Below are 11,640 nucleotides of genomic sequence, written 5' to 3'. Positions count from 1 at the left end.
TGTGCTCGCGCGCTGGGAATGTTCCTTTTTAAGATAATACAGTCATAAATCAGTCTTTTAGAGGGTTGTTGATCTTCACAGCCTGATGATTGGAAGGGTGTTTGCAAAGTGAAATAAAGCCGACAATTTGTACTGCTCCTTCCTAGCTCTCTTCTGCTTGTTCTGTCGCGCTCCGTCCCAGAGTCTAGATTCCACATGTTGCCTGCCATTAATTATTTTAATGAGCATTATGACCGTTAGCCAATATGTTTTGCTTTTGAAAATGTATCTTTCAAAATACATCTTTGCTGGGACATTTTACAAAATTGTTCTTGAGTCAAAAAAAAAAAAAAACATGAAGTTAATAGAATCTTGGCTTCTCTCTTGCCGTTAGTAACTCTTAACTTGTTGCTTCTTACTCCCTCACCAAAAACCATCCTTACCAAAAGAAAGCCACTGCCTGAAGCTCTGGTTAGCATTGTTCTTAGTCATTGTAGCAAAGGAACAAGTTGAAGCCGCCTCGGGTTTTGGTTGTGATGGGTAAAGACTTCCGTCCTCTGTGAGCCGTGACGTTCGTCTCATGGTTCCTCTGAGGCACTCACCTGTGAACAAGGCCTTTTTCCACACATCAGCCACATCAGTTTCCACATTGAAATGTGACCTGCTTAACGATAGAATTTGAAAACTAACCCTATGCCACACCCTCAGAATACACCTTTTTCCTACTGAAGAGCTGATTAGGAAGTGGCGTGTGGGCCTTCCCAATGAACAGGATGGCTCTACAGTATCCCCCGTGTTGGGTGACAGGGAGGTCCTGATGCTGGAAAGCCCATAGGTTTGCTGCCTGGGCCTGGAGACTAATCACAACCACCTTTGAATTCCGACAAGAAAACAAAAATATGCCTTCGTGCCTATGCAGCCTCTTTGGTTTCCCTTTTAGCTGCACTGACTAAATTATAGTCTGATTTAGAGGGGTTCAAGTTTGAAATATTGCTTCAAAGTCTGAAGGCGTAGTCAGTGTGCTCCAAATCCTCTGACCTGTGTGCCTGCCATCAACACAGTGTATCTTTCTTAAGTAAACTCATTGGGTTTAAATTTCTGTGGCATTTTATATATGGGAAGTTACCACTCTACAAGGAGAGAATGCAAGTCATTTACCTCAATAGACTTGCTCACTGTGGGCAAACAAACAATCAAAAAGCCAAGTGAGCCCTTAGACACAGAATTAGAAATTAAAACTTCATCGCTCCTTGAGCGGGGCATTTCATTTAAGGAGTTGACGTTGTTGGTTTTTTTGTTGTTGTTGTTGTTTTTTTTTTTTTTTTTAAGTGTGAGAAGGGGCTACATGTGCCTTTCGGCTTGCAAAGCTTTTGAGCAATCTCAAATTCAAAACCCTTTCATCAAAAAAGAGAAGACAAAGTTGAGACCTTTGTTTATCTGGACTAATGAAGAGAAGTATGGGGTGGTCTCTTGTGTAGCAGATGGCTCAACTAATACAGTATCAAGTACCTATAAGTTGTTTTCTGACTGATACAGGGTACTACCGTAATCCTGTTTTAAAGTAAAGGCCTCTAGGGAAGTCCTACCATGGGTCAAGGTAGGGTTGCTGAGTCCCATCATTGACCACTACGGAGACTAGGTCCCCTCATAGGTCACTCACTAGTTGATGGTTTCCCTCCTGGATCTTTGTGGAGTGGACCGTTGATGGCTGATGTGAGGAGCTGATTTAAAGGGAGCCAGACTGCTCTGGTGGCTCTTTCTCCTCCTGAAGGGAAGACAGACAAACTCCAGCTGGGAGAGGTCAACAGGCGGAGGGAGGAGACTAGAGGACAAGTAGACTTGTTGGCATGGTGATAGCATGAGCATCATTGATGAGACACTCGGTGTAGATGGTAATGCACTTGTTGTTATTCTCGGGAGTATAATAAGCTTGTGTAACCTATTTCTATCCAATATGAAACTGGCCAGATTTCTGGACTTGAATCATACAAATATGTATTTGAAACTTTGTAAAGCTCCTGAAGACCTTTTCTTTGTGTGTATATTAATTTTTTTTTGAAAATCAAGGTTATTCGAATAAACAAATGAGAGGTTTGGACACAAAGCTACCCAAGGGTTAGGAGGAAACAAAAGGATAGCGATCTCACCATTGTTAACACAGAGAAGCGTTTAAGGCAGGAAGTGCTGCCGGTTCTGGAGGCCCAGTGCTGTCTCAGATGAGAGCATGAAATATTGGCCAACAGTTGACCCTTTGAGCTCAGAGACTTCGCATTCAGACACCAGTGTTGACTGATTGGCTCAAGCCCTGGCCGCCATGGGTAGTAACATCACATTCCTACCTTTCTAGTGACATTTCAGTATGAAAATGTGCATGTGTCCGGAAAGATGGCGGGCAGATTGTTCCCTCTGCGGATGCTAGCTGCATGAACCAATGCTTAGAGTTACTCTCCCTCCAAGGGCTTGTGAAGGGAATTAATGACTAGTTAGTAGTTCAAAGGTCCATTAATTTTTTTTTTTCCCTCTCAGAGGTTTCTCAGTCTCGGCATATGGTCCTAGCCAGTCTGACTAATATTTCTAACTACTACCACCAACCTCCACAGCTCTGCATGGTGCAAATTTTAGACAGAAAGGAATATATGTTCTCCATAAAGTGTGTATAGATGACTTATGAAATTAAAAATAATAAGATAAGGCCCATGTGAATAACTCGATATTCACTTTCTGGACAATAAAATATACAAAATTATAAAAAAGAACATTAATTTTTTTTTATCTCTGTGTGTCTACTAAAGGGACTTAGGTACATCCAAATAACTCTAAACACTGTTCGTTCAATTCATTGACTTGTGAATCTCATTGTAGAACCTGCAATTAATATCTTCCCATTGACCTTACCATCATTTACCAAGGGAATCGTTCTAGCACAGGCTTAGTGTACCCTGCAATACTAATAATGGCAAAGGTTCATATTGAAAAAAATATATAGATTTTAGTGCATTCTTAAATCTCCGCTCATAATACAGAATTGTTGCTAAAAATGTAATACAGTATTTGGTTTTAATACCTCTGGGTAAAAGTTAATAAAGTAGCTAAGGCAACAATACCCGTATGCATCTTGTGAAAGCCCTTTCTCTTCTCCAGTGGATAGCGTCTGGAATTACTTTAGCAGCAGTGAATGGATTAGTTTGTCATTTGCTTCTTGCCTGACTACTTCTGAAACTGTGCTTGCACTTGTGGAGGGCGGTCAGGTTGCTTTGCCAGGTTTCCTCGATGTTAGTGATTGAATTTCTACCTTTCTGGGGAAGTTCTGCGATTATCTAACCCAGCTGTCAGAAGGTTTTCCAAGGAAACTTGCTAATTGTGCGCCCATTCTTTGGTCACATGACTTGATCACTACGCATGTTGTAGCTGTAAGGCCCCTTGTTTGCAATTGTTAAAAATATAAAGATAGCGGCCGCTGAAGGTGAAACCAAGCACAGGATGTTTCAGAGGGCTGCCGCGTGTGTGGTCAAACAATGTTGGTCCCATACGCGGGAAGCCAGCCCTGTTCTCCATTCCGTTGTGTGGATCCTTGTCTCTCTCTGGCACCAACTGCCTTCTATCTAAAGGACTTCCTGTAACATTTTAAACAACGTGAGGCTGCCAGTGGTAAGTTCTGCCAGCTCATGTGCCTCTGGAAGAAATTTTATTTTGCCTTCGTTTCTGAAGGATACTTTTGCAGGATGGGTAATTCTGTATCCCCATCAATATGTTTCCAATTTGTTCTGGAACAAGGGAAATTCTTTAGTCTTGTGAGTAAGGTTTATTTGGGAAACACTGGGATACTGTCCGGCCTGTTGCTAGTATTTCCCACTATTGGGCAGAGGTGCTGAGGGCCTGAACCATGTCTTTGAAATCCCAGAGCTTTCCAGCCTGAATAGTATAGAAACTATCACCAGCCTGATTCGGGCTCTAAGAGTTTTATCTGTCAGTCTTTTCAGGGGCTTTGTTGTCTGGCCTCAGGTAGGTTCTTTATAAGCATGTACTGTTTGTTCAGTATTCTCTCCCCTCCACCCAGCAAACTAACCATGCTGGCCTCCCTCCACCCAGCCATCCCTAACCACACAAAAAGATGGGCGCTTTTCATCTCATCAGACACCCAGTTCTTTCTGAGGCCCTCCCTCCTGCAAACGAGACCACTCGTATCCTGTATTTGCTTCCTGTGTCCCAGGCCTCACTGCCCTTGTTGTGCTGTGTCTAACAGCACGAACACCAGCAGCCCTCCGCGCAGATTTCCCTGGATTTTGCTGGCTTTTTCAGGCAGGGACGTCAGTGTGATCTCTGTGACTCCGCCTTGAGCACAAATCGGATTCCTTCATACCTGCTAGCCACAGGCCTCCACCTCCAAGGAGCTGCCCCAGCGTCTCAGATGAGGCACTGGGGTATCAGGTGTCTGATAGTGTCCCAAGTGATGCTCAGGTGCAGCCTCTGAAATCAGTGGGGACCACTGAAAGGATTTAACCGGAGGAGTGGCGTGGTCAGAAATGGTAAGCAAGAAAGCAAAGCAGACGGCGAGAAGAAGCTGAGTCAGCAACTCTGTGGCACTGCTATTTCCAGCCATGACTATCGCAGGCACAGAGGCAAAAATAAAATAAATAATAGTAATAAAAAAAGAATCAACATTGCCTCTAGCACCGAGGGTATGCCTAAATTCGGAGCCTGTAAATAGAGTCCGTTTTCATAATTACAATCCCACATATCAAAAGGAGGATGAATTATAGCCAATATTCCTCTGATGCTTTTGATGGTGGCTAAGGCTGTTTTTAGGACCCCTCCAAGGCTGAGCTTCTGTCAAATGGAAATTTTACTTAACTGTTTATAAAGAGTAAGGCACACCGTGAAGTCAGGTTTCAAAGGGGCCCTCTTTCCTTTTATCTTTATTTTGGAAGCAGGTCACTTTGCTTTGAAGCCTGAATCTACCATGCAGTGTGCGGCCTTAAGTCACTTCCCCTCTCCGGGACTCAGTTGCTGGTGTATAAATAGAGGACAATAATATCTGGCCCGCTGCGTCCTAGGCTTCCTGCGAGGCCTGAATGGCACCTTTCTCTTATCCATCTGATTTTCTTCTCCCTGGTTTTATTTTCCTTTTGCCTTTTCTCACTGACTTCCCCAGATTTCTTTGCCAGAGTCAGGCTGGGAGCCGGTCCATGGGGGCATACACTTTCATAGCATAGCTAGCTGTGTTTCCCAGAGTCAGGCTGGGAGCTGGTCCATGGGGGCACACACTTTGATAGCTAGTTGTGTTTTCCTCCCCCACCCACAAGCACAGGTAACATCATTTGGTGTATGAACCCCAGTCTTCAGGAATTGGGACTCAGTGCCTGCCCCCCTTCACCCCCAATTCCAGTCCCTGAACATCTCCCACCCAACCCCCTTTTATTCAGTGTTGATGCTTAGGTATGAAATTGCTGTGCCCTTACCCCCAGCTACGTGGGTGCTGACCTTTGACCCTCAGTGTTGATCTAGAGGCACCGAGACCTTTGTTCTTGAAACAGAGAACAGAACAGGGCAGTGACTCAGAAACTAGGGGTGCATTCAGACACAAGTCATCATGAGCCTAATAAGTCTAAATCTGTCTGGAACCTGTCCCAAATGTTAGCCTTGATGGCCCATGACAATGGGAACCTCTGCAGCCTCATGTCATGGTCCCTTTTCATTGATTTTTTTACATCGCATACTATAAACTATAGTAATGAAGCCGGTGGCGTGTTCTTCTCTGTTGTTCTCAAATTTTTTAAAGGGCAGGTAAATTTTTGATTCCAAAAAAGTCTTCTTTTCAAGACGTTTAGGATGGAACTTGTCACTAAAGAATGCAGCTCTATCGCTGGCAAATTGTGACAAACTGCATCTCTCCCAGGAGACTTGAGAGCCAAACGCCTGCTCCAAAGTATAGAAAATGGGGTGGGGAGGTCCTCCATACATGGAAATACACATATATGCAGACAGCTGCTGGTGCGTGTTGGTCTGGTGGAGAAACCCTTTCCCTTCTATTTTAAGAGACAATCTGATATTATCTGGGAAGAACAAGGAAAGCCAGAGATTTCTTTTCCCCAAGAAAAACTGTTAAGAGTTTTGAAACCTCATCTGCATGCTAACATGCCGGAGACTGGCAGTAAGTATCGAGTCCGAGAAAACGGAGGTTTACCGCCGCCGCCGCCAGTGTGGAGGCGGTTTGCGCTAGCCATTATGGAAATAAGTAGAAGCCATGAAAGAGAAGTAATGAGGTCAGAGATGCGGTCGTTTGGGATTCATGTCTGATTTAAAGATATGTAAGGGTTGCCAAGAGTTTAATTTCAGCTATTTTTTTTAATGTATTATATTAAACTGCAAAGTGTGGTCTCAAACGCTTTTTGCTCTCAGGCAAAGAGCTGTTAGCTTGAACCTCAGAAAAGGCTGCACTCTTACCTTACGGACTCTATGTCTGGCGCTCTACCACCACCTGGTGGCAGCATACCTGAAGTACAGGGCAGGTTACTAAATGAAAAATCCAATTCTTAAATGCAGAACCCACAGACCTGAAATTATTCTGTGCTGGTCTTATACCAATCCGTGTTTCTGACTCCTTGTCATTTATGAGAGTTTTACTTTTGTAGACATGCAAACACCAAATCCAAGTACCACGTGACTAAAATGGTCTTTAACAAAATAGAAAAAACCCTGTGCCGGGCATTCCACTGATTGGATTAATCGAAGTGACAGGGCTCCTTGATAAATGCGTATCTTACCCACCAGCACACACTAGACCTGTTTATAGACATCTTGCAGTGTGAATAGGATTCTGGAGAGGAGTCCTTTTAAATCTGTCGCATGTTAGTGATAGAAATATGTGACTGTGTTCCAGCCCTTATCCTCAAGAGAGCTTCTGGACTCGGGAGAGGAAAGCCTTCGACACAAACCATAAAAGAGAGAACTGAGGGCATACAAGCATAAAAGTGGTGTCCAGTGCTCCGGTGGGAGCACAGGGCCTTCTCCTGCCTGGGTAGAGGTGGGATCAGAGCCGGTGGGGAGGAGCCCTCTGGATGGGAAAGAGTTAGCAACCATGGTTAAAATCACAGGCTCACAAAGCGGGGTGTGTGTGTGTGTGTGTGTGTGTGTGTGTGTGTGTAGAAGGGGAAACAAAGGGAGCAAGATGTCAAAACTTGAACATATACTCTCACCAGAAATCGAACTAAATAAAGAGAAAAGACCATATCTTAACCTGCAAATGCCTAGGGCCTTGGAAGGCTGAAGAGCCGGGTAAATGGAAAAGCTGAACACATAAGCAGATCCCAGGTAGTATCCTTCCTCCCACAGTCCCCCAAATAAATACCCTTGGTTATACGTCTCCTGTGGCCTGCCCCCAGCTTGGAAGAGCTAGTGACAGTGTGCGTGCACCCGAGTGAACCATGTCATCTGTTCTCACTGCACACCTCTCCAGTGTGCCAGTCAAACTGACATTTCACCTCACCGCAGAGCACAGGATTGGGTGCTGTGAAGGCAGAACATGGCAGGCTGGGAGGGTTCAGGACAAATCTAGAAACTCAGAGAGACCCTAGAGGGACGCGGGTCCTTTTCCTGTACAGTCCCTGGGTGACCTGCTGCCAGGGAAAGTGTGGGGAAGAAAGTGCAGAAGGAGCCATGGGAAGCAAGGTTGGCAGCAGAGGGCACGGGAGTAGCAATGCTTACATGACTCACAAACCCATGCTACCCCTGGGTACTCCTCTCTCCAGGGCACCTGGGATGTTGGGGAAAATTCTTAACATTGAAAGGCAGCCCAGACATACATAGTTGTGAGGACCTTTAAGGGCTTAGTGTGTGTGTGTGTGTGTGTGTGTGTGTGTGTGTGTGTGTGTGTGAGTGTGTGAAATACACAGTAGTGAGGCTGGAATGACAATGTTTGTCTGACTGCCGCTGTGTCGGTCATTGTTCTAGGCCCTAGAAATGTCAATGGAAATGCAACCAAACCAACACAGCCAAACTGGGGGATGCACGCCTGTACCCCAGCTGCTGGGAGAGTGAGACAGAAGGGTCACATGATCAAAGCCAGTCTGGACAACACAGTGAAACCCTGTCCCAAAACAAACAATAAAAATGGGGGGGGGGGCTAGTGAGATGACTCGGTGGACAAAGGATCCCTCCGCCAAGCCTGGTGACATGAGTCACACGATAGGAGGGGAAGGATGGACTCCTGGAAGATGTCGTCTGACCTTTTTGTACTATGGCACACACCCAAGCATGTGCAGGAGCATGTGCACATGCACACACAGAGGTTTTATTAAAAAATTATTTAAAGTAAAAGGAGAGGCTCAGCATAGAGCTCCTTGATAGAGTGTTTGCCCAGCATATGTGATGCCGTGGGTTCAGTCCCCAGGAACAGAAAAAAATAAATTACATTGGTGCAATGTTCTAGAGAGAAAGACAGACATTCATCAGGGAGCATATAGCATAATATCAGATAGAAAAAAAAAAGTAGGGTGGGAGACACAAACAGATTAGATCTTAAGAAAAGTGACCGTACATCATTTGTTAAGAAGATTACGTCATCAGGCGCATATCTGAGCATATGCTCATATATGGGCATGAGCAGCACTCCAGGCTGAGGGAACGGTGCGATCAGATGGCCTGTGGTAGCTGTCTGAGGGAAAGGGACGAAGGGGGAACGTCAAGAGCTCGTAGTGAATGATGTCAGAGAGTTAGCCAAGGACCAGGGCCGGAAGGATGCAGAGACTGAGTTGTGTGCCAGGTAGGGGCGTAAGCATCAGAAGGGTTTTGAGCGGGAGAGATTCTTGGCTTGGTTTATCTGTGAGTGCTGGGTGTGGCTGCTACGGGAGAGCAGGTGCTGAGCGTGAGCAAGGTTACCATTAATTAGTCCTACGGCATTGGTGAGAAGATGTGGGGATCTTTGATCCTTGCTTTACCGTGAGGACAGGCTTGATGAACTAGGAACTGGTTGCAAGAGAAATGGAGGGGGTTGAGAACTGATTGATGTTCTCGTAGCTATTTCCTGAGATTGAGAAGGAAAGCAGGGTTATTAGAATCAAGGCTTGCATTGGGATGTGGTAAGTTGAAGCACCCACCAAATGTTTCCAATAGAGACGTATAGAAGCAATTCTGCATAGGGGTTCTGCGACCAGTCAGCTCCTCTCTGCATTGGAAACAAGGATGTTGCCGACAGTCACTGTGGCCCAAGGTTGGAAAAAGCCACTGTGCAGCCAAAGCCAGTGTCCATGCCCTGCACTTTCAGGAGGCCTTCCTTTCATGCAAAAGCGCTTTGTTTTTACAACCAGGTATTAGAGCAGCCAGCCTGGGGCTCGGAGCACAGCTGCTGCCTCGCTCCTCCGCCACACACTGGGCAGCTCATCCTCAGCTATTGACCCGCTATTTGTAGAGCCCCGGACGCCATCATTAAGATGGTGTCCTGAGCAGATAGAAGAGAATGACCATTAACCCTGGGAACAAACAAGGCTGGGTTCCACACGCGGTGATTGACAACTTGTCCACAGCGGGAATGTGTATTATTTCATCCCGGTTCAGCTGGCTCGCTTCCCAAACTGTTCCCTCCCATGGATCTGAGAACATGTTACAGGAAAAAAAAAAAAAAAATACCTCAGGGTCACTAGTCCTGGCTTTCAAAATCAGAACTCTAAAACATAAGGACTTCCTTAAGTTGAATTTAAAATGATCATCCCGGGAAGGCTATTTTATTTAGTACTAAGACCATTTAGAGCTAGCAAGATGGCTCAACGGTCAAGGGCACCTGTCTCCAAACCTGATGACCTGAGTTCAATTCCGAGTTGCCACCGTATGGAAAGGAAGGATTGGCTCCAGCAAAGCTGACCTCTGACCTCATGTGTGTTCCCTGGCACACACACACATGCACGCACACATGCATGCACGCAAGCATGGGGAGGGAAGTACACACAAGAGAACATACGCACGCGCAATTTTTTTTTTCTATTTTAAGACCACTTCACAACCTTCTACCCCTGTTCCACAGGAAGGAATGTTTTTAGACGTGTTAGGCTGTTCCCTCTGACTTGGGGTAGGGGTTGTGTGGTTTTGAGTTAGGGTCTCCTGTAGCCTAGACTGGCTTTGAAATTCCTGTGTGGCTGAGGGGTGACCTTGAACTCCTTCTGCCCTCCTGTGTCTGCCTCTCTAGTGTAGGGATTGCAAACGTGATCCATGCCTGGCATTAACAAGGCTTCGATGCCAGTTACATCCAACCCATCATAGCTAGGACAGAGTCTGCGTGCACAGGCTACGTCAGCATGTCACAGCGATCATGGGGTACCCATGAGAAGACACATGGTCATTTCTTAAGGGAAAGGCATGTGCTTCACAGCCAATCAAATACAGTATTAGGAAGACACAGGAGTGAATGAAAGAAGACCCCCACAGCTTGAGTTCATATTCCCCTTCCTCCAGAAAAAGAAACTACTCCCATTCTTTATTTCCATAGACTAAGATGCTATTGTGTCCCTGTACCAAGAGACCTTGGATTCTGTCAGGATGTGGCATCGGGAATGAAGTCACGTCAGGGATCTGACGCATACAGTCATCGTAGCTGTCAGGTGCTGGCCATCGCGACCTCTGCCGCTGTCGTCCCTTATGTACCTCCTGCTTTAAAGTCCCCGTGCACACAGCGAAACTATCAAACCGCACCCTCCGCCCCGTGAGGATGGAGGTGTAGGCCTGCGTGATGGGAATACTCAGGAAACTGACACGGGGAGTCATTGGAGCTGAAAGAATCAGGGAGCTGCTGTCTGGGAGACGCGCTGCCAGCATGGAGATGCACCTCTGCGCAGCTGAGCCAGCGGAACGGTGGGCCCTTTGAGGTCTGCACAGAAAAGCCTGAAACCCCTGCAGAAGCCCAGACACTGGCAGCCTGCTTTCCATCAGCCCCCTTGCCTCTCCTACTTCCTCCTGAGGTGTCCTTGATGATTCTGGGCTAGATAGCCTCTGGCTGCAGACTCCAAACGTGGCCTGCAGTGGCTTAAATGAGAATAGACCCCATATAGGCTCCTATTTTCAAACACTTGGTCCCCAGTTATTAGTGTAAAGGATTAAGAAGTGTGGCCTTGTTGGAGGAGGTGTGTCACTGAGGGTAGGTTTTCTCTCTCTCGTCAGATTTGAGCTCAGCCCGCCATCTTGCTCCCCACCATGATGGTAATGGCTCACCCTCTGAAACGATAAGCAGGAGGCCTCAACTAAATGCTTTCCCTTAAGAGTTCCTTTGATCAAGGTGTCTCTTCACTGCAACAGAAAAGTAACTAAGACACGCCCTTTCCTTGGCATCATTAAACTCACCGTCCCAGGACTAGGTCACCACATGACACTTTCCTATTGTCCTCCTACATCGGAAGGACAGCTGTGGCTCCCTCATCCTGCGAACTGATTAAGGGCATTCCATATTTCATATTACCTGGTGGATGCTTGCTTCTATAACCCCAAATCTCTTCATTTGCCTCTGCTTGCTAATGACCATATACTGACCTCTGCACCCCCACACCCAGAATGCATTTGTCTAAATTAAGTCATCTATAGCATATTTAACATTAGAAATAAAGAATAGGACACAATAGAAATATTACTTTAAAATATCATATATTTTATTTGAATATTTAAAACATGAAACCCAACTGG

The 11,640-nt window shown here is 45.8% G+C and overlaps 1 protein-coding gene across 8 annotated transcripts in view; it reads left to right on the top strand.

Annotated features, from left to right (window-relative positions):
- Positions 1–11,640, top strand: part of Anks1b (ankyrin repeat and sterile alpha motif domain containing 1B) — an 864,790-nt gene that overhangs the window by 609,427 nt on the left and 243,723 nt on the right. The gene's annotated exons all lie outside the window — the stretch shown is intronic.

Source organism: Alexandromys fortis, unplaced genomic scaffold (assembly GCF_014885135.2).
Source record: "Alexandromys fortis isolate MF-2015 unplaced genomic scaffold, M_Fortis_MF-2015_v1.1 scaffold_50, whole genome shotgun sequence".
In the NCBI taxonomy this organism is placed as follows: Eukaryota; Metazoa; Chordata; class Mammalia; order Rodentia; family Cricetidae; genus Alexandromys; species Alexandromys fortis.
Note: the sequence above shows the minus strand (reverse complement) of the source record. Positions and strands in the feature narration are given on the sequence as shown.